Raw genomic sequence first — 26,152 nt, 5'->3', positions numbered from 1 at the left:
GAATATTTCCATCATTTTTCAAATTCAAAATTTTAGGCAATATTGTCATGTATAAGTTTCAAAATTTGTTCAACAGGTGCCAGGTACTGAATCTTCTAGATGCAGGTTTCAACAATGTACAAAAAACTAACTCACCCCAATAGCAAGCAAGCTCAATTGCTTCTATGTACACCACTATTTCTGTAGTAAAGACATATCATTTCCCTGCGTGCCCTGTGTGGCAATTGCTAAGGCATTATGAAATATTCAAAACCACCTATATTCTCCTTATTATTAATATTGCCATCTTCATGGACTGATGACTTGGAAGGTAAGAAATAGAAAGAAATAGTTCCAGGAGCAGTTAATGATGGTGAGAGTAATTAGTGCTGAAACTATGTTTATAACAAGTTCTCTAAAGTTTCACCATCTGGCAGGAAGCACAGACCTGCTTAACCTACTTCAAAGTGCTACCAAACAAGAGAGTCATGATATGTGTTTCACTGTGGCTCTCTTTACCCATTGGGTAATAAGAAAGGAAAATTCCTTTCTTCCAATTTAATTTCACCTTCGTCCAAGGACTTAAGGCACAGTCCTGAAGGGTACAGCATGACTCTGGTGGAACTATTACAAAAAAAAAAAAAAAAAAAAAAAAAAAAAAAAAAAGAAGAAAAAAAAAAAGAGGAAAACAGATACAATATTAACTTTAGCAGTGTTGTAAATCAAAGGATATATACAGCACTGTACAGAGAAACTGTAGACAATGCTGGTATCACATAGAAATTTGTGTATGGTTATATGTTAATATGTAGCAATGTATTTACACAATGGTGTTTTTTTTCTTACATTACCCAGAGGAGAAACCAGTGAAAAAGGTCGGATTCTTTGCTTTCTAGCTAGCAATGGAAGTATGATTGGATTCCTATCGTGTATTTATACATATATGTCTGAGAGGTGTAACTTGTCCTTAGTAATACTAGATTCTTCATAGACAGTGTCTATGAAGTAGTAGTATTTTGGAAAACAGTTTGGTTTGGTAGAAGCACAGTTATTTTATTAAAGTGTAGTAATTGAAATCTGGTGAGCCAACGAGTTTTTTTTTTTTCTTAAGAATGTTTTTCTGGAAATTTACTGTGTTCTGTACCAAATAATGTCAGAAATGCAGTAACACTGACTTGTGCATCTATAATAGTTTGGCAGTATCATTTTATTGAATTCCAATATGTCTGGAACTTAAGGCACATGAAGGAAAGTAACAGTTATTCTGTTTCCTCCATTATTTTTTTTCCATAACTTGAAGTTAAATACAATCTATAAAAATGCTTTTTGTGAAGAAAGCCAAAATCTTTTTTGGCCTTTTTAGCACTGGTCTCTATTTCTTTCAATATGTGAAAGTGGAGAGGGAATGTGTTTGTAGTCCATGAGGAAATAGTAGTAAATTCTAAATGCTAGTTCTTCAGTATGTCGTATAGGGTTGATATTTTTTTTGTTGTTTTATGGCAGGACATAGTGTCTTTCCACTGACTGAAAACCAGGATTCAGTTGTAAAAGTAGTGATAAAAATATATAAAAATAAAATTGCATTCATGAGTAATTTTTTAATTAGCATTGAGAAGATTTCTGTATGCTTTCTATTCCACCTTTCGTTAAATGACTTAGTTTAGGAGGAAGTTTGAGAAAACTGAGTTAGAGTTGGAAAAACTGAAACCAAGACAAAAATCCATATTGGAAAAATGCAGAAGCCATGAAAAAATGTTCTATTTTTAGACTGATGACTTAAATGGGGACTTTTGGGGACTATTAGCAATCCAGTTACTTCTGGATTTTCAGACTAAATTAGGTTTTGACAAAAAAGCTAAGGTAGTTTTCTAAATGTGAATGTTTACTGTATTTTCTGTGTTAGTGAACTGAATTGTAGTTATATAATTAATTATTATTAAATTGATCTAGCTTTACTGTCCTGTTTTGGCAATTTGTGGGAAAGGAGATGTGCTTATTCTTGGCTTTTTCTCATACTATAAGATTTGAAACAGCATGACTTGTGTACACTTACAGTATATGTATGTACGTTGTTTATCTACCAAATATCCAGTCTCTCTCTAAATCGTTATTTTGCATAGGGCAAAAATATAATTTTGCATTAAAATATTGTAAGATTAGTACAAAGATAACTCATATAGTTACCTTGCAGCTGAACTTGAACTCTCTTAAGAGCCATGGGAGGACGCATTGCTGGTGATCATGTCGATGACCAAGGTGTGAAACATTAGATACCAGTAAATCATACAAGTCATTCCATTAGCTGAATAATGGATTGGCATTAGCTATGTCCATGAAGAAGGCTAAGCCTTCCACACATCCAGTCAGAAGGCAAGTAAGTTTTGATACTGGCATAGGTGGAGGAGGATATACAGCTGACAGGAAAATACCACATCTGCTTTCCCAAAAGTGACTGGATGGGGGCTGAATGGCATTATCTTCAGTCCAGTTTCCACCAGGAAGACTCTGAAGCATAAATAGTACTTTACTTTTTTAAGGAATTGTATTAGAACAGAGACACTGTTTATTGTAGAATATTGAGTGATCTTTGAGGGGTGATTGTGAATAGCTGTAATAAATTACTGATTTGGGGGAGCCTGAATGCAATGAAAATGAAGGTAACTTCTGTCAAAAAGTAGTTTACGTTGATAAAATTGGATTTGTGTCCTGGAACTACGAAGTAGTAAATTTTTGCTATGATTATACAAAATATCAAACTATGGATTTAAACTGGCCAGCTTTTCAATTCAGCTGAACATTAAGTATACAGTCTTAATGGTCTGATTTGCTGGGAAGAGCACTATTACAATAATCTGCTTTTTACAGCCCATATCAAATATGAACTTGCATCACTTATTACAAAGTTTGAGCTTTGGGAGATATTTTCATAGCATCTAGTAGTGATGCCCCACATTTCTTGGAATTAGTCCTTAATGATATCATCTTCAGAAATGAGCTGTTGCTCAAATACACTGATTATTTTGTGGTTTCTGTCATGGAATTTTTTAAGGAAAAGCTAGTTGAAATCTGATGTTTTTTCAAGTAATTGTATGACATGAGAGAGAGGTAGTGTGCATCTTAATAATTTTATGCTTCTTTTTTTCTGCGTGACATGAATAAGAGAGGTGAGAACTCTTAATTTTTAACTGAACTGGATACACGTTTCTAAATGTGGCCTGCTTGAGAACAGAGAACCATTACTGTAGTTGTCATGTAAAATAAAGTTGGAGTCTGAAGCTCCTTTTTAGCTGTCAGCTTTATTAAGGAGCTACTGGTGTGTTGAGCTAGGCACACACATTATATAAGCAGTGTAGGGTAGTGTCTAGGGAGAATTTTCACTCTCTTCACTGCTGCTTTATTAGGTCTCGCTCACTCATTCACTGTTGCCCTGTCTTACTCCAGCTTTCTGGCTGCAACTCACAGCACAGTAGGTCTAATGTAGATTGACGCCTTTGCCAGAGGACTGATTGAAACTTGTGTCTCATAGTTGCTAATGCTCACTGAACCATTTTATTGAAGATAAAGTAAATAAAATAGATTGCCATATGAGAATTCTCTGAAATCAAATGGAATAATTTGACAGGTTTAAGCCCATGAAAAAACCCAGGCATTGAAGCAGATGGGAATACTTTTTATGCACAATATACCAGGAAAAGGTGTCTGCTGGCTCAGTGTTAATCTTTTAATGTTTTTTACCAAAACTATAATTGTTGAAAATCTTATAAACAATTCCAGTGGAATTTCCATTGTTTAAATTGTTACTTTTCTCAAACAGTGGACTTTTAATTTATTTTTATTTGATTTAAGAGCAATGGATATACTGATTTTATCTTCTTTATTGCTCCTGATCCTTTAAGAGACTAGTCATGATCATGTCGATGACCAAGGTGTGAAATATTTGATGGCAGTGAATCATTCAAGTTAATCCATCAGCTGGATAATGGCTTGGCATTAACTATGTCCACAAAGAAGGCTAAGCCTTCCATGCGTCCGGTTGGAAAAGAAAATGTGGATCACCAGTTAATTTAAAAAGATTCAATGTGGTACTATTTCTAGAGTGCATTGCAAGATCTTAAAGATTAACTAAGGGTGAGTTTATTATTTGAGAAAATAATTATGAAATAATGCAAAATAGATTACTACTTTTAAAGGTTTTAATAATTACTAAGTAACATAATTTTGAATATTACATGTGAAGTGGCTAAAATAAGCCCTGACATTTCTAAAGGCATGTGTGATCCCGTACATTAAAGATATGAACTGCTAAGGCTATTGTGCCAAACTATTTAGAATAATGGTCAACAAGACCCAAATATTCACATTTTTCTTTTGTAAAGAATTTCTGTAGCTGAGCAGTGTAGTATGTCCGTATTATTTTTAGAAGTAAGATCATTCATAAGAATAAGCAAGTTAAGCTGCAACAGATAATATATACCTCTTACTCATTTACCTGGATGGCAATGAGTATTGGTCTTTTTAGTCACACTAGTGGGTGTGTGACTAGGAGTAGCAGTACACACAAGTTGTGACTTGGACCGCTTCAAGAAAGCCAGACACTTGAATGATAGTTTAATACAAGAAATTACTTAAAACTCTCCTAGAGTTACCGGATTAAATAAGATCAAATATATTAAAAAGTATATGAACAATGTTTCCAGCTACCTTGGATTTCTACCTTGACAACACAATTGTTTAGATACCAAATATATTCATTTTGCCAATACCAAATATATTCACTTTTTAAGAATATATTAATGTTTAAACAAAATTACTATGTTTGTATGTGTGTGTGTTAGACAATTATATTTTATTTTTTAAAGTTCAAGAAATTTATTATAAAAGACTGTTGTTAGTACTTAAGGATGAGATGCTTGTGAAGTTTCACAAATACTGGTTTTGAAATAAATTATGAATTAGCTATTTGAAAATGGCTTTCAGGAGTGAGTTGACAGACTGGAAAAACATAGTAAGGATAGATTTCCAGATTTAACTGGTAGCCAGAATACACAGTTATTTGTGCCGATGTGAGCAGTGACAGGGATGGTGCTAGTCAAAATCATATTTCCAGTGTGATTGTGAATAAATCTAAGAAAATGTGAATGATATTCTCAGTTTTTCCTGTCTCGGTCATAATTTTAAAAGGGAAAATTACTCTGTCCTGTTTATAATCCAGAGCACTGGCACCAGCTGTGCTCTGGAGAGATCTTTTCTCTTTGTTGTTGTTGCCATGCTGATGATTGTATGTGTCTGGCCAAACTCATAATGCTCTCACAGCATCCCAGACTTTGAATTTCCACACTTAAAAAGCAAAATTTAATGGCTGGTGTGCCAGCAAGATAGGGTTTCCCATCCTCCTAAAGGTAGTCTCTTCTCATTCATCGTATCGCACATGTAACAGGATGAAAGAGTCATCAGCAGCTGTGACTTTCTATAGGAGGGACAGGAGGAATCATGAGTCTTTCCTAATCCACATTTTAGTTCTTTCACTTTCCTCTTCTGCATTCTATGAAATAAAGTTCTCAGAAAGTGCTGTCTTTTGGAGGAGGCAACAGAGAACATGAATTTAAATAGATTTTAATTATATATGTGGAGTTTCCATTTTTTTTTTCCCCTGGTGACTGATCCAAGATAAAGAATCACTGCTCATTTCTGTGTTGGGACATCTTTCCTATCTGTCACAGGTTTTTCTAGTTAAATTGGAAAGTCATCAAGCATTACTGCAGGTCTTGCCTGTAAACTCTCCAATATAGATTGATATATTGTGGTGGTTTTACTCGGGTGGGCTCCACCACAACCACTCTCTCACTCCCCCTCCTCAAAGAGGAATGGGGAGAAAATACGATGAAAAGGGCTCAAGGGTTGAGATAAGGACAAGGAGATCACACAGTAATTATCGTGACGGGCAAAACAGACTCAGCGTAGGGAGACAGTAAGATTTATTACCTATTACTAACAAGCTAGAGAAGTGAGAAACAAAGGAAAGAAACCAAAAGCACCTTCCTCCCCATCCACCCTCTTCCACCTCCTCCCCCCGAGCGGTGCAGGGGAACGGGGGAGTGGGGGTTATGGTCAGTCTATAGCGCTTCTTCTCCGCCGCTCCTTCTCGGTCACTCTCGTCCCCTGTGCTGTGGGGTCCCTCCCACGGGATGCAGTCCTTGCTGAACTGATCCTGTGCGGGCTGCCCACAGGCATTAGCTCTTCAAGAACTGCTCCAGATATGGGTCCGTACCACGGGGTCCATCCCTCAGGAGCAAACTGCTCCAATCTGGATCCCCCACGGGCAGCAGCTCCTGCCAGGTCACCTGCTTCTGCGTGGTCTCCTCTCCACAGGCTACAGGTCCGGCCCGGAATCTGCTCCGGCAGGGGTCTTCCACAGGCCGCAGCCTCCGTCGGTGCAGGTCCACCTGCTCCACCGTGGTCTCCTCCACGGGCTGCAGCGTGGAACCCTGCTCCACCATGGTACTGCATGGGCTGCAGGGGGACAGCCTGCTTCACCACGGTCCTCACCACAGGCCACAGGGAACTTCTGCTCCAGCGTCTGGAGCACCTCTCCCCCTCCTTCTTCACTGACCTTGGCGCCTGCAAGGCTGTTCCTCACTCCTCTCACTCTCCCAGCTGCTGTGTGGCGCAGCGTTTTTCTTCCCTGTCTTAAATATGCTCTCACGGAGGCGCAAAACAACCTCACTTATTGGCTCAGCTCTGGTCAGCAGTGGGGCCCTTACCAAACATGGGGCAGCTTCTAGATCCTTCTCATAGAAGCCACCCCTATGGCCCCCTGCTACCAAAACCTTGCCACGTAAACCCACTACATATATATAGAAAAAAAACAGCAAATTTTATCAAGAGAAGTAGCAACTTCAACAGTAGTTTACTCTGGATTTCTTTAAGACGTAAGGAAACCAAATGTGGTTGCCCAGAACAACTTATTTGTGCCGTTTTTCTGCATAGTCTCTTATTTGACCATATCTGAAGCAATTCTGAAAGACTGATTTTCATGATACTGCTGTCTTGTGTTTTCCAGAAACACGGTAAAATAAAGTATCTGTATTTTTGGGATGCTCTCAAAGTTACCTTATCCTGAAATCAGTCTATGGTACATGTGGTGAATCAGGTATTTAAAATGTTCGTCTTAAATAGAACAAAAAATGCAAGCAATATAGCAAGCCATTCAGTACAACTAATTGCACATGAAGAAATAATAGCAAATCTAATTCCTAAAACTGTTCAGGATCTTCAAAATGAAATAGATGTTTATTTGATTGCTTTTGGAGTTAACCTCCCTAAAAAAGCTGATTTTATTTTAGGTTTGTATTTGTAAGTGGTGCTTGTTAACTGTCTTGGAGAGTGATTTCTCTTCTGGAAAATGCATTATGGGATCTGGCAAAGAATGAGGTAATTTTTTTGATGTGGGCATTGTCATCTAAGAACTGGACAAATATCACTGTCCCTTAGGAACAGGGCCTCAGAATTTTTAATGCTGTCTGTAAAACAGCTATTTAGTGATAATTGTTGTCAGTCATGGTGTACCTGAGATAGGTTTTCAGTGGTGATTTGAAGGGGAAAACCATGCTTAAAACTGCATTAGATTTTTTACACGATTCAAATGTACAGAGTTTAATTTTTGAAGGAACTTATGTTTTCTTTTTCTTTTCCTGAGGTTGAGTCATCTGTAGAAACTAGGTAATATTTTGGTAATATTTTGGTTCATGTGGTTGCTCTGGTCCTGCAGCCATGCATACATGTATAGATTTCATTACATGCATGAAAATTCAGTGAATTATGACAGATCTGGTAAAGGTTCTGCAGAAGGAGAAAATACCAGGTATATATTCCTAGGCTGCAAATTCATAGCTGCTTGCTTATAATATAAATAATATATAAAGTCTTTTCAAGAGTAAGGTATAGGAGTCAGTGCATTAGCACGTACAAAATAAAAAATTAGTTCTAGAATCTATACACTTTGGTTATTATGTATTTTTATAACTAAACTATTGGGAAACAGACTAAAATTTCAATTCATTGTTGTATACTTGAAGAAGAAACTGAGTTAAATTTTGGTTTACATTTATTGAAATATACATAGATGCTACTGTGCTTGAATTGAATTCACAGCCTAATAGTATTTTGTATTATTTTGGTCAAGTTAACTAAACATATCAAATTAGAGGTGATGGATATTGTGATATGACAAAGATGTGACTTCATGTCTTTAATGTTTTGCAACTAACTTTGAAACTAGTATTTATCATCTGAACAGGGTGTACTACAATCAGGTTGGTGAATATTTAGCTTTCTTCCTTTTAAGGAAGAAATGTCTTTTACACGGCCAGTTACCATTAGTTTTTACTTTGTTATCTGTTTGCTGTGAGATACAATTTTTTGACGTAATACAAATGCAGTTCTCTACTTCCATCACTTATTAAAGAATTAACACATAGAGATTACTTAACCCAAAGACATTTATATTAGTTTTGTATAATCTTATTTTTCTCAAATTAGATTGTTACTAATTGTTTAATAAAAAGTTCAGAATTTTGTAATCTTTGCATTGTCATCCTATCAGTACTTCTAAATGGAGATTTTGCCTCAGAAAAGTTTCTCTCTGATGGTTATGTGGACCAAATGAATGAGAGCATCATTATTTATTTTATTTTTACAAATATGGCTGATTGGCTGAACTGAATTACCAAATTGAATGTGAAAATAAGCTAAGGTTTCTCTTTTAACAAAATTATTTTGCATTGACCTTTTTGAGCCGTAGTGTTGCAAGAAATATGGAAGGTAAGCACACCCATTTGTAAAGTCTTTTTTTATTGCAGAAGTATTAGACTTATTTTTATCAATAATCCTTTTAATAGCTAAAGCACGTAATTAATTTAATAGAAAGGTGCTGCAGTTCTAGATATCTCTGCCCTTCCGTAGCAATTCATTATTGCTACTACACAACCTGTGTTTTCTTCCTTTCTCTCCTTCAACGTAATACCAAAGGCCCCCCAGCTGATGCAGTGGAAAATCCATTGTCTTAGACCAAGACACTTACCATATCAGCTTGAGCTGTGCTACTTGGCTTTGAAGAACAGTTGCTTAGGAGGGTTCGTATGGTTCCTTTGCCAACCCCTGAGTGGCAGCAGGCAGCACTGGTATTGGGGAGGTAGCAAACAGCAGGGGAAGAAGGGAGAGGGCAGGAGCATCCTTAACTGCTGCAGCTGTTTGCTAAATGAACATATGTCTAAGCCCTTGAGCCTCCACAGAGCATCTTTGTACAGGTCAATGCTTAAATCACATGCATAAATTGAAGGAATACAGGGTTCAGGTGTTCTAAAATAAGTTTGATCTGAGCACCTGTTTATTTGCTTTCTAACACTAGGCCTTCTGTTTTGGAAGTCCAGCAGTTCTTTACTTTCCATTGTAAAAGATAATGGGGTAATGCAGTTAGTTATATCAAAGTAATATTCTTCTCTAAAATTGTGCATGTTGGACTTTTAGCAAAATGAATATTTGCTTTTTCTCTGTCCCTCATTTTCTACGGTGAAAATGGAAGATTTGCTAAATATTGTACTTTTGGACTATGTGAGAGATAGAAGTCAGGTAGTATTAATGTTACTGTAGTCTTATCATTTATATTCTTCTAATTTTGCAATTCAGAAATATTTTTAGTTCAAGGTATTTAAAATTTATTTGATTTATTAGGCTTGGGAAATATGTATATTGAATTGATTGAATATATTTGATAGGACAGTGTTTTGAAGTTATTACGTTATGAACTTGAATACCCTGTCCAATACTTTAAAGATCCTAGAAGATAATGTGATTTAATTATCTCTTTTTCATTTTACTAACTTGACCTCTGTTCCCAGCCTCGAGACAAAGAAAGACAAAGTACTGTGAGCAACTGGCAGTTGATATTAAGAAGGTATCTCCCACACCTCTCTCACATCTCATAGTAACAGCCAGTCCTCAGTATGGAAGCGAGACTTCCCCAGAAATATTCTATCCTCCAGCTGGCTTCGTCTTTCAGGTTCTACCCCAAAAAACCTCTCTTTTCTATGTGAGGTCTAGCTGTGCTGAAACACCTGGGGCAACATAGCCTACTGGCCTCAGTAGTCTAAGGATGGTTTTTGAGAGTGGCCAATTTGGTCTTCTGCAAGAGATAAGAACAATATATAGACTGTTTTTGTGGTGTGATCAGGTGTTTGTGGAAGTTGACCGTAGCTATTTGTTTTTGTGAAAGACACTGGATGCTGTCTTTACAACCTACTAAGGATTTCTCTGTTTTCTAGGAAAAAATTGCTAAAGCAAAATCCTAAGATGTTTTAATATTTAGGATCTAAGTCTGTTGGGGCAGTGAAGGCTGATGATAGTTTGGGTGAACGTGGGGGGAATTTGTTCCATCTGACAGTGAAAGTCTTGTATCATGACAATACATTAGGCTATGCTGAAGTCATACAGGAATAGATAAGTCTTTTTAGAAAGCTCATGTTTGACAGAGGAGTTGGAGAGAAATTTTCAGTCATCCATGCAGGTGATTTGCACAGTATTGGCAGTCTATAGCAAAAACCGTTTTTGCAGCATCTTTTGATTGCCTTTGCAGCTGCCAATTTTAAATGCAAAATATAAAGCTTTAAATGAAATTGTAGTTGTAGATAACTATTTTATTAAATATTTTGGTTTCTAGTTTCTAGTATCAAACAGTGAATATTATTATATATTAATAGATAAAAAGTTTAAAGTGTAAGGTGACAAACACCAAGAGTGACTTCAAACAGCCAAAATGACCCATACTCTTCCTCCAGCAAAAAATCAGATTCCAGCAACTACAGAGGAAGTTATCAGGGAGCTTTAATTGAATTGCTTGGTGCTTTGCTGTTTTAGATTTGATCTATGTGCTGTTCATTTCCCTTAATCCAGTAACATTGCTAGTTATTTGCACTATGCTGGTGCATGGCTACTTCTCTGAAAGCTTAACAATTATGATTATAGTAGGACTGTAGGATGAAAAAATGTTCTGTGTATTCAAACTGTGTAATAATACAGGAATGAAAAGTATGTTGTTTAATTGTTTGGTTTTGCCATGTAGTATTATAGTTACTGTTAAATATGACTTTTCTATTGCTAATATAAGAAAAGAATTAAAAACAACAGAAAAATAGGTTTGACCTCATTTGACCTTTCTGACGTTCAGTCAGTTAAAAGGTTTGTAAGATGTTTAATTACCAAATGGTATGATCATTATTCATCTCATCATTTGATATATAATGTCAAGTGAATTGCCTCCCTAGAGTGCACTGTGTTTCACAGATCAATAGATTTAGTAAGAGCTTGAAGGAGAGCTTTATACATTCATAGAAAAGAAGGAAAAGTATATCTGCCTTGTAAAATGGCTTATGTAGTTATTCTGTGAGCTTGACAGCATTACTATTTTATTTACTTCTCGGGAATACAGAATCCTGTATCACAAAGGCATTTATTAAAATATATTAAAATGCTTTATTGAAATTTAAAAATACTGCTTCTGTCTTACTTTATATAATACAGTAGCTTTAAAAGTCTGTCCTGAACATCTCCACTGAATTGTAGATACAGCTTCATTCAAATCCGTTAAAATAATTATGCTTATTATAACTGATTTTTTGCTTTGACACTGCACAACAAACATGCTATGACAAAAGGCTGTCTAAATACACGATTGCTTAAACTCTTCACATTTTGTTTTTCTGCATTTTTAAATAGGTATTTAACTTTTAGGAATAGGTATTTTAACTTTTTTTTTCTTTTTTCTTTTTTTCCCAATTTGTTGTGATTTCCAAGAATGCATATGCACACATGGAGGAAAAAACAAACAAACAAACAAACAAAAAACCAACCTTGCCCCTAAATTGGCTAATTTAATACTTATGCATTTAGAATAAATTTCCTATGATTTTTTTAATTAGTTGCAGAAAGGATAATTACTTATAGGATACTTCATGTTTACTTTGTTTCTTCCTGACACCAGGGGTTTGGTCATGCCAGTCTGATCCCTTACCTGTGAGGGAAGGGGTTTCCAAGTGACTGAACAAGACTCCAGGGGGAGGTCAGGCACTGTATTTGTTGCTTTTCTTTCTTAGCAAAGTTTTAGCTGCTCAATTTGCTATCTTGACTTACCAGTTTTCTGCTTAATAAGTAAGAAAATAAAAACATCTCTCATTGGTAACCGTTATATTAATGAGGATAAGCTTTTTATCCTAAATTTCCGCCTTCTCGTTGGTGCCTGTGTCAGTCAGGCACTGAGGAAGCTGTAGTTCAGCAAAAGCAAATCCTCCTGCCTGTGGGACGCAGGCAACATTTACTTGAAAATTCTCCTTCCTTATTCATGTCACTTACGACCCATCATCTAGTCAAAGATTAATTTGAATTGTGAACAATATCTAAGCTTCCATAATCCCTTGCTCTTGTCCTTTTTCTTGAGCTGCTGTTCTGTGACAGAGAGGCCATAATTCTGCAGTGCCTTGTTCCTCAGGCCTACCTAGAGTAACTCCTGCCAGGAGCTGTTTGATTTTTTTTAGCAAGGAAATCCTTGCCTGTTTTTTGAACAACCTGGAGAAATTGTCAGGAGGCTTCTGCAGTCTGATGTGCTCACTGTCTGTAATTCTTGTAAATGTAAAACCTGATTTGTCCAGGCTCCTTTCACCAGCACTTTTTGAGATCAGATGGAGTTGTGTCAAGTCCAGGCAGTGTTTCTGAGGTTTCTTTCCTGTGTTTGTACTCACAGTATTTTTCAACAAGTTAACAAATCGAGTAATACCAATTTCTGTAATAGCTAAGGTAGCTGGAATACACACCACATCATCCTTTTTACTTATTTTGCCAATGTCCCTTGCCGCCACTCATTCTTTACCACTTCCTTGAGTGTCTCTGAGGAAAAATACTAATTCAGTAGTTTTCTCTCTTCTAAATGATGTAACTACTGCTTGTTCAGACCTTCTCAGCAAGGGGCTAGGATTTTAAAAGAAATACAGGAAATCTGCAGGTTTTTCTGCTGAGGTTGAACATCCATCCATGTTTTTGTCAATGAGAACACTTAAGCATGATTAAAGTAGCTAATGTTGGAATTCTGCAGAAGCATCAACTGTTTTGATGATACATTCATCTGTGGCTTGCCTTGACAAAGTTTGAAACATTTGGACTTGATCTAGAAATATGTACATTTTATTTCAAGACTGAGTAGATCTTTGGCCGAATAGCCATCATTTAACACCTCTTAACATCTAACACCATCATCTTAACATTTAACATCTCTTAGGACTGTGTATATCAACAGTCATCTCTTCTAGTTTGTTCTTAAAGATAGAGCACCCTTCAAGTCTCCGCATATGCATTTATTTCCCTATACATTTACTGCTTAACAGTAAATAGCTTAATATAATGTGTATTTGAAGTGTGAAATCAATTTTGGATGAAAATAATAGAACTATTTAATTGCAGCATGATCTCAATGCCATCATTTGGTAGGTGCTGTGGTAAAGGGTTGATCAGCGGCAAAGTACAGCAAAGTGTTGAGAGAAGCATGGCAGCAGTCATGAGTAAAACTTTTTCATAGTGCTTGCATGAAGAGAGTGCAGTGGTATGAATAAGGGCAGTGAAGCCACAGTGGCCAGTGAACTGTCATATTTTAGGCAGCATTTCTATTTTTTGTTTGGCATAGAAAGTACAGCATCTTCTCAATGCTTGCATGCAAAATTCTTACAAATAAACTCTCAGAAGGAAAGGCAGTTAAGAAAATGATTCAGTTAAAACTAAGGAATATCTATGCATTTAAGACACATTATGTCACTGTATTTTGATGCACTTTTAGACATAGCACATATTTTCTTCAAACTTCAGGTATAAATATCGTTGAACTCATGCACAGAACTGTTTAATGAAAATACATTATGACTGTGCCATATCTATTACTGATTGGTGCACCTCATAGTGATGATAATACAGTGTGAGCGAAGGCCAGATCATCTCCTAAGTGGATTTGTCATGCTGTCAAATAGGATGCGGCCAGTTGTTATTGGTCCTATATAGGTAAATTTCATGCCATACTGCTACTAGGTGTGGCACGAGGTAGGCTGGTTTTTCTAAGAGCTCTCTTTAAGGAAGCATTCCTGAAAGGTTTGGTGGCAAGAGTGAGACAAAGAAGCTTCCAGGGTTCCTAAAGCACCACTGTCTTTGTCCTGACGTCCTTCAGTGACATTGAGCAGAGGCATTTATGCCTGGGGTCTGTCCTGTCCCCTTTTAGGTACTGGAACTTAAAAAGTTCTCCTAGAGTTGTTCCAGGAGTAAGGAGCAAGAATGTTGGGACTTGGAAAGTTCTTTGGTCCTGTTATAAACTAAATGATTCAATAAGGAATATATTAAACATACAAACTTACAGAACAAAGTATCCATGAATCTCTGCCAAATGCAAATGGAACTTTTATTCTGTATATTGTTGTTCAGAGCTGAGAAGTAGAGTTCAGGAAACTACATGTATTGTGATGCTGGGCGTGGTCCTAGGCAACTGCTTGTATGTGTCCCTGCTTGGTCAGGGGAGTTGGACCAGATGACTTTCAGAGGTCCCTTCCAACCTCAGCCATTCTGTGATTCTGTGATCACCATAATTATTATGACTACAGTTTCAGATATCCATTGATAACCATTTTTTGTAGCTGTTTGAAGCACCAAGTAATGGAGTTTGCAGCATGTGATTTTCATAATTGGAATTAAGAACATTCAAGATCCCTGAATGAAGAACATTTAGAACCCCATTCCTCTACATTTCTTGAAGAAAAGAATCTTGAGAGACACAAAATTCTTGAACAAGTTCCTTCAGAAATAAAGTTCAGGACAGATACAGGAAAATCATTGGATGTTTATGCTTCATAAAACAACTGCATCTGTTCTATACATATAAGACATAATAAAATCCATTACCCTTTGTAAATTTAGGAGGCCTTTTTTTTCAGAAGATCATTAAAACAATTTTGGTGTAGGTATCCGTACAGAAATTCCTAGAAGTGTCTGTATTCTTAAGCAGTATGAATTTATTGTTCCTTTATCAATGCTTTGTTTGATGCAGATGTTTCATAATTTTTCTCTCAAGAGACAAAATCCAAACATCAATTTACACAGAATCTCCTGTCACATCTGCAAAGCTTCAGCATCTTTATAGAGTCAATGGTCCAATGCTGAAGTTGCATTAAATATTTTACCTTTACACATTTTCATTGGTTTGCACTTGCAGGATTTTTGATAAGCATTGCAATCTCATGGTGAGGGAAAAGTGAATTTTTTACAGTGTAGAGGATAAATAGCAGTATGTGCCAATTTTCAAGAGCCCTTAAGTTCAGTCAGAGAGTGTTTCAGACAATAAAGGAGGAAAACAAAAATTTCACCAAAGAAACATTTGGCTGGAGCAAAAAAAAATAAATCTGTGCTGTAACTGCCACTCCACTCCACATCCTTCAGTATATGTTGATGTTGTCTGAAAAATATCAGAAGTAGTAAATATGACTGTGCATTTCAGTACTGTTTTTTCTATGGTTCTAAAAGATGTCTATCTACTGTATTCCTAGTCATTATGCAATGACCTATGCATAAAAAGGGAATTAACAGAAGGATAGTTGTTCACTTTCAAAACTCATGAAGTTTTGATTATTTCTCCTATAGAACATTATTGTTTATTCATTGAGAGCCACAGATAGTATGTACCACAGTAAGTGAGCTGGGTGGAACTTGTACAGTTAGCAAACATTGCAATTAAGTATGATCAGTTCAGGATTTTGTGGAATAAAAGGATAACAGACTGCAGAAACAAAGTCTTCTCCAAATTGTATCCAAGTTGAATAGCTTCTTTATGCTTTGTTTTTCTCTTTGGTTAAAAAATACTATTGGAAATTCCATAGCTATTAATATGTGACTTTCCCTGTAATTCTTAATTTGTCACACCTGGAAGCTGTCGTGTCAAAAAAATAAGTATGCATGTTGTACAGGTATGGTGAAGACATGTGTTGAGTCTGTCTGTCCTCCTTCTGCAATTATTTGTGTGCTGGTATTTAAAAAATGCTTTAACTACAGAAAGTATTTATAAGAGAATTCAGCATTTTTTAACAAGCTTTTAAACTTCGAAGTGTTTGTTTATTGAAAAAACTCTGGAAATAGATCATCTGGAAGTGCAGGGTTACAGTATGTACTGATATCTCTCTACAACTTCCTGAGGAGGAGAAGCACAGAGGGAGGTGTCAGTCTCTGCTCCCCGGGAACTGATGACGGGATGTGCAGGAATGGCACAAGGCTGTGACAGGGGAGGTTCAGACTGAACATTTGGAAAACTTTATTTGCCATGAGGGTGGTAAAACACTGGAACCAGGCTTCCTGGAGAGGTGGTTGATGCCCCATGTCTGTCAGCGTTTAAGAGGCATTTGGATAATACCCTTATTAATATGCTTTAACTTTTGGTTAGCCCTAAAGAGGTCAGGCGGTTGTACCAGACAATCTTTGTAGGTCCTTTTCAAATGAACTACTCTACTCTACTCTACTCTACTCTACTCTACTCTACTCTACTCTACTCTACTCTACTCTACTCTACTCTACTCTACTCTATTCCTAACATGATTAGACTACAAGCAAGATTTTACATGGATTCTCCTGAGTATTCCTGCTTTCAAAACTAAAACAGCAAAAAGCAACAACAGCAAGAACAAAAGCCCCGCTGTGGACTTTATTATCATGGAAAGAACACTTTCAAGATTATGGCCCTTGCATATGACCTGTGCAATGTTGTCTGTCCTAAATTGTTTCACTTTCACAGAACAGTTGTAATGTGTGTACAGGAGCTAGAGGTAGCTTTAACCTTGCTGTTTCGGAAAGCAGTAGCTATAGTGCAATCCTCAGTAGGGCTCTGCAAATCCATCTGCAACAGTATGTGCTCACCTGCTGAAATGTGTGTTGCTGTTTTCTGGGTGTCTGCACAACTGGAGTAACTCTGGATCTGATACACTTGTACAACCTGGTGATGTGTCCTGATTTTGCAGAAAGCCTGAAGCAATATCTCTGAAATGTGGCATCCTTCATTCATTTTATACCAGTGATATTATTGGAGACCTTGTTTATTATCTCCTTTTATGTTTATTATGATTTTCTTTAAAGTTTTTTTTTTTTTTTTTTTTTCCCAGCTAGCATAATTAAATTAATACAAACCTCAATAGCCTAGGAGAACTCCTAAGAAAAAAAGTTGTCTGTTTTATTTTATCAGGGACAGTCTCCACAGGTACTAGTATACTGTACATCTTAACCCATAAAATGGAATTGCACTGCTACCAGTCAGCTTTGAACTTTTTTTTTTTTTTTTGGTGTACGTAACCCCCTGTAAAGATCAACAACCTTTATTATCACGCTGTTTGTCGAACTGTGAGAAAAAGCAGAAATGTTTGTATTATGAAAACCTTGCTATGGCTGCTCAATTTGGATTCTCATCTATGGGATATGCAACCTGTCCACTGGGAAACATAGGTTTACTGAAGTAATTTAAGGAATTTTATTTTCTGGTTCATTGAACAATTAGATAAAAATCTATGAGATGATAATTTACTTGTTGGCTTGTTTTTTAAATGTAGACATTCTTCTCATTTTCTTTTGCCCATAACCTTTTTCTCCAGCAAAATAAACAAGCAAACAAACAATAGAAAAAAAAAAAGCTGGCAATTGAAGTAAACTGTACATGATCAGAAAATTAAGGAAATACTGGAATTACAGATTTTCTGGTCCACATAAACAAGAATTTCCATCTGGAATTTCCATTTATTTTGAATTGATACACTGTTCTTCTGAGGTTCCCAAGCTGTGGCTATGCACCATTTCTGAGTTCCCATCCCATCAGTTTGAATATTGTTGAGAGGGGAAGTTTGGGGAATATTTTTCTCTAATAATGCAGTACTTAATCAGTAGTTGTAATTAATTAGTGGTTTAGAACTTGATTTATTAAAATACCATAGTGAGGGACAGTGTCCTTCTTAGGTAAGAGTGATGGGTTGTAGATATTTGTGATCTGTTGCAGGTATTTGGTTCAAAAACTCCATTTCTTTTCTGTCCTGCAGCAGTACTTTTTTCCTCAAATGTCATTAATTTTTAATAGGGTACATGTGGAATGGAGAGGCCAGAGCCAGACCTTGAAGACACCCTCTCTTAAACTGAAATTTTTTAAATGAGTTGTATGTTTGTAATTATATTAAAAACAAAACAAAACAAAAAAACAAAGGTGTAACTAGAATAAAAATAATGCCAAAAACAACAACAATAAAAAATCATTTTTCAAAAATTAGTACCTTTTTGTTGCATTTTAATATATTTAATATATGATATTTATATATATATATTTATATTTATATATATATTTAATATATTTAATATATGATACAGTCATCTTAGGAGACTCGATAGTTCCTGGTTCCTCCGTTCTTCTCGCTGTTTTCACTAGTCATTTTCTGTGGTTCTGATTCTGTGCTTAACACTGAATATTAGAGGTATTCTGAGGGCACTCAGGGCTCTCATTCAATTGCAGCCCCTCTCTCTTTCTCCCCTCTATAGCAATCAATGGTTCCTGCAGACCACGTCTATCTTGGTGGGACTGGAGTGCAGAGACAATTAAGTAATTGGGTATTTATGCCAGTTCTCAGGCAGGTTTTGCATACTGTGCTGAGTTCCTCATCGCTGCATGGGTTGTGATACGTGGGCTTTCTAGTTACAGGCTTGCACATGGAAAATGGAGTTTCAGCGGTGGCTGCAGTGTGCTTGGGCCTCAGTCTGCATCTTTTAAGGAACATGGAAAAGTAATCTGAGCTTAATTTACCTATCCTCCTGTCTAGGATATATCATGCTGCTTTGAAGAGGTCTGTCCAGTCTCATTCTCTTTATAGAAGTGCAGCAAAAGTGCATGCAGAATAGATGCAGCTAGTCTACTATTTGAGATTTCATAACTTATTTGAATTTTGTATTGGTACATTGATATGAGAACATTTACATTTTATTGCAATTCAAACATTTCACTGATTTTCATATTGGTAATCAGTTGTTAATGACAGTTTGTTTATGATGGACTGAGACATATTAAATGTGATGACACATTATGTTGCACTTCATTTAAGAAGTAGGTAAAATGGTGTTTTAATAAAAATGAACTAAAGGTTTTGGACTGCATAAGAAGCTGTATGGATTGATGGTTCCAGTGGTAGCGATGGGGATGTCGTAACTACTGACCATTAAAAAATAAAATTTTATTTTATGGTGCTAGACAGGTACACTGAGTCATCAGATGTGCTCTGCCAAATATCTGGATCTTTCTTTGTTGGTTCTGAGCCCAAAGACCTGGGAAAAATAGCAGGGAAAATGTACATGGGATTTAATAATTCTGAAGCCAGCGTAAACAGAACCATACACGTATGTAGCAAAGAAAGGGGTATAATTATTAGCCATCTAGCTGAAAAGATACTGGTTCAGGATAGGAATACAAGAGAAATTCAGGATCCAGAAAAAACAGGATGGTGTTTGCTAGTGGTGTCACAAGGGAAAGAGGAATGATGTAATGTCAGAAAAGCTTTGGTGAATGTAATATGCATTTTCTGATATTTTTTTTTTAATTAAGTCAGGAATAAGTCTTGCAAAGTTCTGTGAAGATCATGAATAAAATCTGTGCTGAACTCTATGTCCAGTGATATTGTTAGTGACATTGATGGTTGGAATACTTTAATTTCTTTGCATTTTATTGGTTTTAGATGTTTTCCTGTTGGGACAGGCAGCCAGGAAGGCAAGATATAATGTTTTTTCGTGTGTGTGTGTGTGTGTGTGTGTTTATTTAACAAAATAGTTTTTTCCTGCTACTATACTGGCATATGAAATACATAAAATGCATGTGTAGGTGCAGGTTGCACTACAGTGCTAGCTATGAATAGTGTATGTTTAATGAAGTTTTGCAGTTTCTAACTGATGGGTGATTCTTCAGGGAGTTGCAGTATTGCTTCTTTAAGTAGACTGCTTGACAAACGTGGTCTCATTCCAAATCATTATAAATAACAATAAAATACATACACCCACACATACATATATATATATTGCATATATATATATAATACAGCAATTAAAGTGTAAGAGTTCTAGAGCAGTATGCAGCGATGTTACAAAGGAGTAATGTTCTTATGTGTTTTTTATTACATATTATTAATTACATAACTTAATCAGAAAAAATACAAGGCATCTATGAATTCGGGGGCTATAGCACCATTGAGGAGGCTCCTACGAGGTCATAAAACATGAGAGCAAAGCTTGCCTAGTTTGTGTAGTCACAAGGACATCGTGGTAGAATTATAGTCCCATATTGCAGCATTTGTGTTATATTTGTTTTATTTTTGAACACGTTTACTCATGTCTGGAATTCATGTCTGCTTCAGGTAGATGTTTCGTGTTTATCTCCAAGTTTCTAACTTTCTTTCTTCTTCCCTGTTTTCTTCTGATTTTTGTTTCTGAAGGCCTCCATTTCAGTCCTCAATATGGCACTGGGAAAAATGGAGGGAAGGTTTTCCCTGTTGCTATAGTGTCATATGTAATACATGAAATGCACATGTAGGTGCAGGTTGCATTTCAACACTAGCTATGATTAGTGTATGTTTAATGAAGTTTCGCATTTTCTAACTGATTCTTCAGGGAGTTGCAGTATCCTTACTCTAAGTAGACTTTAAGTAGACTGCTTGACGAATGTGGTCCCATTCCAAATTGTTATTTATAATAACACTTAAATGTTAAAAAAGTCTTTAGCTGTTTTTCCATCCATCCCCTTTAACAACAACAAGAACAAGAAGCAGGCTTCCAGTTGAGAAAACTATGTGTGAAAACATTGTTTTCTTGAACATGTATAACAACTGTGAAATTCTTCACCATTTCTTGTGTTATTACTGTATTTTCTAGTTTGTATAATGATGTTGCAGCTCTTCTTTATGCAATTTAATTGTACTACAATATTTTGGATACGAGAACATTCTCAATAGTAAAATTTAAACTGTAATTTGTGTTCAGTTGCTTCACACTTAAATTGGTAATGCTGTACATCTTTGTGATGCCATTGAAGACTGCGAAAATTCCTTTATCTGTAACTTTTTATTTAGAGAAACCCATTCATGAAATAAATAAGGTGGATATGAATTTCATATCTATTACTTAGGAATGAAAGAGAAAACGAGGACACATAACCTGCTTATATAAGCATTAGTCCAGTGTGAATCTGGCTCTGCAGTCCTCTTATCAATAAAATAAGAGTAGTTGTAGGTGTAACTTTTACTCCGATGAGTAAGTAAGAGTAAGTAAAATATGAGTGCTGGAGTATTCAAAAGCACGACTGAATTACTTAGAGGGGACTTATTGCACCTGAGCTGATGACCACATACTCATAGCAGTTGGAAGTACAATGCTGTATTAATCCTTGATAAAACTCCATTTGAAGTACTGAATTTTAAATGAATTTGATATGTCATGTTCTCTTGCTGCACTAATACCAGACTATATTTTGTAATCAAAGAAGGGAGCTGTTTATTTTAAAAATTACTTGGGATTTTGTTACAAAATTAAACAGAAGTTGCAAACAACAGGTAACTATGATGTGTTAAAATATAGTACTTCTTTTCTTTTAAGCGTGCTATTTAAAATATTCTAATTGATTAATCTTATTTTAAATAGTTAATGTAGTACTGGGCATATTTGTATCTGCTCTTTCTTTTATCTTGTTATGACAGTTCATCAGATTCAGAATTTTTACTGCTAGCCATGAACACTGAATTCCTGTGTTCTTCTGGCTTGGCCTTCCCTGCAGAAAGTGCCCTGCTGTGGAATTGTCTATCTCCTAGGCTACCATAGCCTAGATTTGCTATTTTTAACATGCTTTGTAAGAAAACAGAAGTTTTGTAAGCTGATACAATCACACTATCTGTCTTGTCTGTCCCCCACAATAATTCTTGGACCTGTTGGTCAACTTTAGACAAATCTGACATAGAAGTAGTAGCCTCAAATATACTAATATCCATGAAAACAGTTGGCGTGTATAACAGACATCCAAAATAGTGTATCTGCTGCGGAAAAAGGCTGCATCATTAAGTATGGCCCTACTGTTAGTCATAAGCTCTGTTGTTCTCAGAACTGTTTTTGTAGTCATTTGGCTTTCACCCATAATCATTTACTTATTTATTCATTCCATGTCACTGCAGTACAAGTGTAGAACTACTTAATTGTCACAAGTTATTTAGAGTTTTATTTCAAAATTACTTCATGGGATTAATCTTTTGCAGTTGGTAGGAATCCCCGCTCGTTCAAATACAAATTTGTTTGTATTTTAGAAAGAATGACTGCTTCACTTGTTATTTTGACATAAAATCTTTAAAAAGTTAATTTTTCATTCAAGTTTAGAGAATGAAAAATTTGTAGATAAATAACTTTAGATTATTTCTTTTCAGAATTTCAGCCTATGTTGGCCACAGGAACTAAATATTTGTGAAAGTTAGTTTATGAGAGTTTGTAGAAAAACATACATGCAGCAGAGAATATACATGATGTGAAAGCTTCACATTTATGTACATCTCAATACCATAAAGGTGGTGTTTTTGACACCGTAGGAAGTGAAGAACATGTGTTTAATGGTAAAAAAGATTGTTCATCCGTTTTTTCTTTTTATGCAGGCTGGTGAAAAAAAATTCTTCATTGAAGAAATACATTTCTTTGGAATTGAATTCTGCTTCCCTGTTGTGTTCTTCTAGTTCCCAGTATCCATACTTCGGCTACCTGCCTTCCAATTTCAGTAGCAAAGGAAGCATAGGACAGAGCCTACAGCCTCTGCACAAAGTAACACTAAATTAAATAACCCCAGTTCATCTTCAAAACTCAATCTATCCAATGCAGTGATGAAACATAAGTCCTGGGGAAATAAATAATGTGGGACATAGTAATGAAGTATGGAGGAAAGGTCATGCAGTGGAGGTTGAAATAATGCTGTATGAACAGCTTTACTTCAGGCTTGTTCTGTTTTTTAAATGCTTTGCTTTTGCATTTTCAGCATTCTTTTAATGTAGAAAATTAAACAAAAGTTTCCTTTTTTAAAAATAATCATAATAGCAGTTCCATTATACAGATTTACCTACCTCTTATTCATCATGACATCATGAAATTTAGGTCCACACCTCAGACTTCACCCTTCCATCTAACTAGTTGCAACATTATGTTGTTGTCTTTGTGGCACTTGAGGAACTACAGAAAAATGAGACAAACATTGCAGGTAGACTTAATAATTATTTGTTATGAATTATTTAATATATTTTAAATGTAATATATGCATGTGTTACATTTCATTCAAAAAGACCCCTAAGCACTTTAAACTGTGCACAAAAGAAAATTGCTTTTTTCCACTTGCTTAAATGCACCCTCTGCTGGGGTAAAACACAACAGCTGTGAAGTGCAATGTGATCTTGAAGCACAAATGTTCAGGAATTCTATTTTATGGCTCATCTGCAATACTGTGGACAGCCAAAATCCAGCTATGTTCCTCTTAAGACAAGTCTGGAAATTGATTTAGTGTTGGCTCACAGAAAAAGGTGTCACCTGTATAGTCTTGAGCCAGTGCTGTTTTTTCCATCTAAAAGCCTATTCTACTCGTATATTCATAGACCGAAGAGATACAGTTCCAGATAGCTTTATTTGTCCTTCAAAACTTCCATGTGTGTCAGCCTGATGTATTTCTGTTAAAGGCAGTTGAAAATAACATCAAGAAACTGCTTGACATTGTGTTTGTCTTCCTGTGTTGTGGCTAAAACCACTAGGTTTCTTTTCAGAAAAACCACACTCATTGTGGGTGTTCTACTTTAAAGAAATGACAACAGTAGACAACACAAGCTTATCTTGAGCTTCTTGTTGCTTCTGAGAGTTGTATTAATTTCCTAGGAGTCTTGCCTCAGGTGGCAATGAGTGACTATGGGGACCAGAATCAGAGGCTTGTTTAGAGATAGGCTGTACTATTGTGTGTTCTTTCCAGTGTATTACCATTAGAAGCCTTTCAGAAACCTTGCAGGTAGTATAAAGGAATTGAAAAGGAGAACATTTTCCCTCTTGATGTAAAACAGGAGTCCAAGAAGAAGAAAGCTTGCCAGTAGGTATCCCTTCAACAGAGTGGCAGGTTTTGCAGAGCATTGATGAGTTTAGTGGAAAAAAGTCTTAAGGTGTAAGAATGGAAGGAATGCCCCATTCCAGAATGAGTGACTTTCAGATTAAGCTTTTTTTGTTTTGTTTTGTTTTGTTTCATATCTTTTGCTTTATTTCAGTCTTTATGTTTTTTTTCTTCTGTCAGGTTTCCACCAGTCAGTACCATTTAAAAAAACAGTGTGTCCTACTAAAGGCCATGTGTTACTTAATCATAATACTTTATCTGAAAGACTAGTGAAATAAAGAGACTTACAAGCAAATAGAATTTTTACTGTATATTCTGTAACCATAAGGGGATTACTTGACCTCTTGTGTCTTTTGCACACATCAAACTCTATTCTAAAGTTATCTTAAAGCTTTCAGGAGCTCATCCTCTAGGGATTTTCCTTTTGTCTGTCAGTCCACAGATAGAAAAACATGTCCAGTCGTATTTAGTCATATGTAGACCATCTCTGCCTTTTGACTGTGAATATTCCTATCAAATACAAAAATACTTTCAGTTACATTGAACCTGATACTGGCACTCATTTGGACTTTTCTGATTAACAGTTTCTGCAACTTTCTACTTGGCATCTTAATAAGAGTTGACCTCAGTAGAGTCTTTACTAAAGTAACACTTATTTTCCTCCAGAACACTGTAGAGTTGTCTGTAGAAGACTGTTTTATGAAGGCCGAGAGTTTGTATGGTTTTGAGCTTTAATGTTCAATGAAATATTCCCACATCTCATACATTCCTCTAAACATTGCTTTGCAGCTGTAACTAGAGACCTGCATTGGCATATGGATGCTGTTCCAGCTCAGGGCCTAGTTTCAGCTGTCTGCACACAAGAACATCTAGCTGTTCCTTCCATATAATTTGAGTGACAAATGCTGAGTAAACTCCTGGTTCTTGACCATGGCAGTGCATGATGGCGGCCATTATCACCGTGCAACAGAGCTCTTTTCATGAGGCAACATTAGGCTTGGAGGTGGTGGAATATGGTGCTGCAGCTACCAGCGAACCTGTTTTTAAACCACCAACTATGGCTTGTTTTTCTTTTTTTTATTTTTTCTGACAGTTTATCTTATTTCATCTGCCATTTTGTTTGGGATGTGAGGTTAAAGTGAGTAACTCTACTCTATTTGAGAAAGCCTTACACACTTGCTGAAGCTGTTTGTTTTTCAAGTATGCCTTGAGAAGTACGGAGAGCTCTTCTTTCTCTTTTCAGTCCCTTGTCAAATTAGGGACACCATGTAACTGTATGCTCAGAACCTGGTCTAAACTGTACTTTTCTTTTTTCTAAAATTTTCAGGACTATAGGGAGTGTCTAATAATTTTCTTATGAAGTTCTACATGTCCCTATCTTCCCAGTTAATCTTGGTCCAGGTGAGTTCAGTGATTCTGTGTTGGTGCAATCAAATTAGTAATTTGGGTATCTGCTTGTAGATGTGTCTTATTCAAGTAGGTGAAATAGGTCATGCTACATGGTTAGATAAATATCACCTTTCTGGGTTAGCTATCTGACTGCCAGCCAGTATATTTGTTATCTAAAGGACTGAACAATTAAAAAATAAAATAATAAATAAAAATAAAAAATAAAAACATATTTTTAACCATTTTAAAGTGTCTTGATCTCAGTATGTTGCAAAATTGAAATACGTATCATTACAATATTTATGTAATTGCAGATTGAAAGAGGAAAAAAATTAAATTCTCTAATATGGACAGCGTAAGTTCAGTGTAGCTTGGAGTTTTCCTCCAGCTTCCTCCAAACTAGAATGATCTGAAGAAAAATTAATTTTAAGTGGGATTAGATGCCTGTTGGGCATTTGTAGGTTGATACATACAAATGCTTGCCTTACTTCATTTCAGTTAGCAGCACTGTCTCTAATTTTGTATCTCCTCAATTAGCAATATGAGGTT

The 26,152-nt window shown here is 36.0% G+C and overlaps 1 protein-coding gene across 11 annotated transcripts in view; it reads left to right on the top strand.

The window, feature by feature from the left end:
- FOXP2 (forkhead box P2) overlaps positions 1-26,152 on the top strand; it is a 439,933-nt gene that overhangs the window by 137,669 nt on the left and 276,112 nt on the right. The window contains exon 4 of one of the 11 annotated variants that reach the window (XM_080555108.1): positions 25,542-25,615. The exons of the other annotated variants lie outside the window; for them this stretch is intronic. The gene's annotated coding sequence lies outside the window, so the exon portion shown is untranslated. The remainder of the gene's footprint in view (positions 1-25,541; positions 25,616-26,152) is intronic. 11 annotated transcript variants of the gene reach the window in all.

Source organism: Anser brachyrhynchus, assembly GCF_964034855.1.
Source record: "Anser brachyrhynchus genome assembly, chromosome: 1".
Taxonomy (NCBI): Eukaryota; Metazoa; Chordata; class Aves; order Anseriformes; family Anatidae; genus Anser; species Anser brachyrhynchus.
The sequence above is the reverse complement of the archived record's forward strand: the minus strand, read 5'-3'. Positions and strand labels throughout refer to the sequence as shown.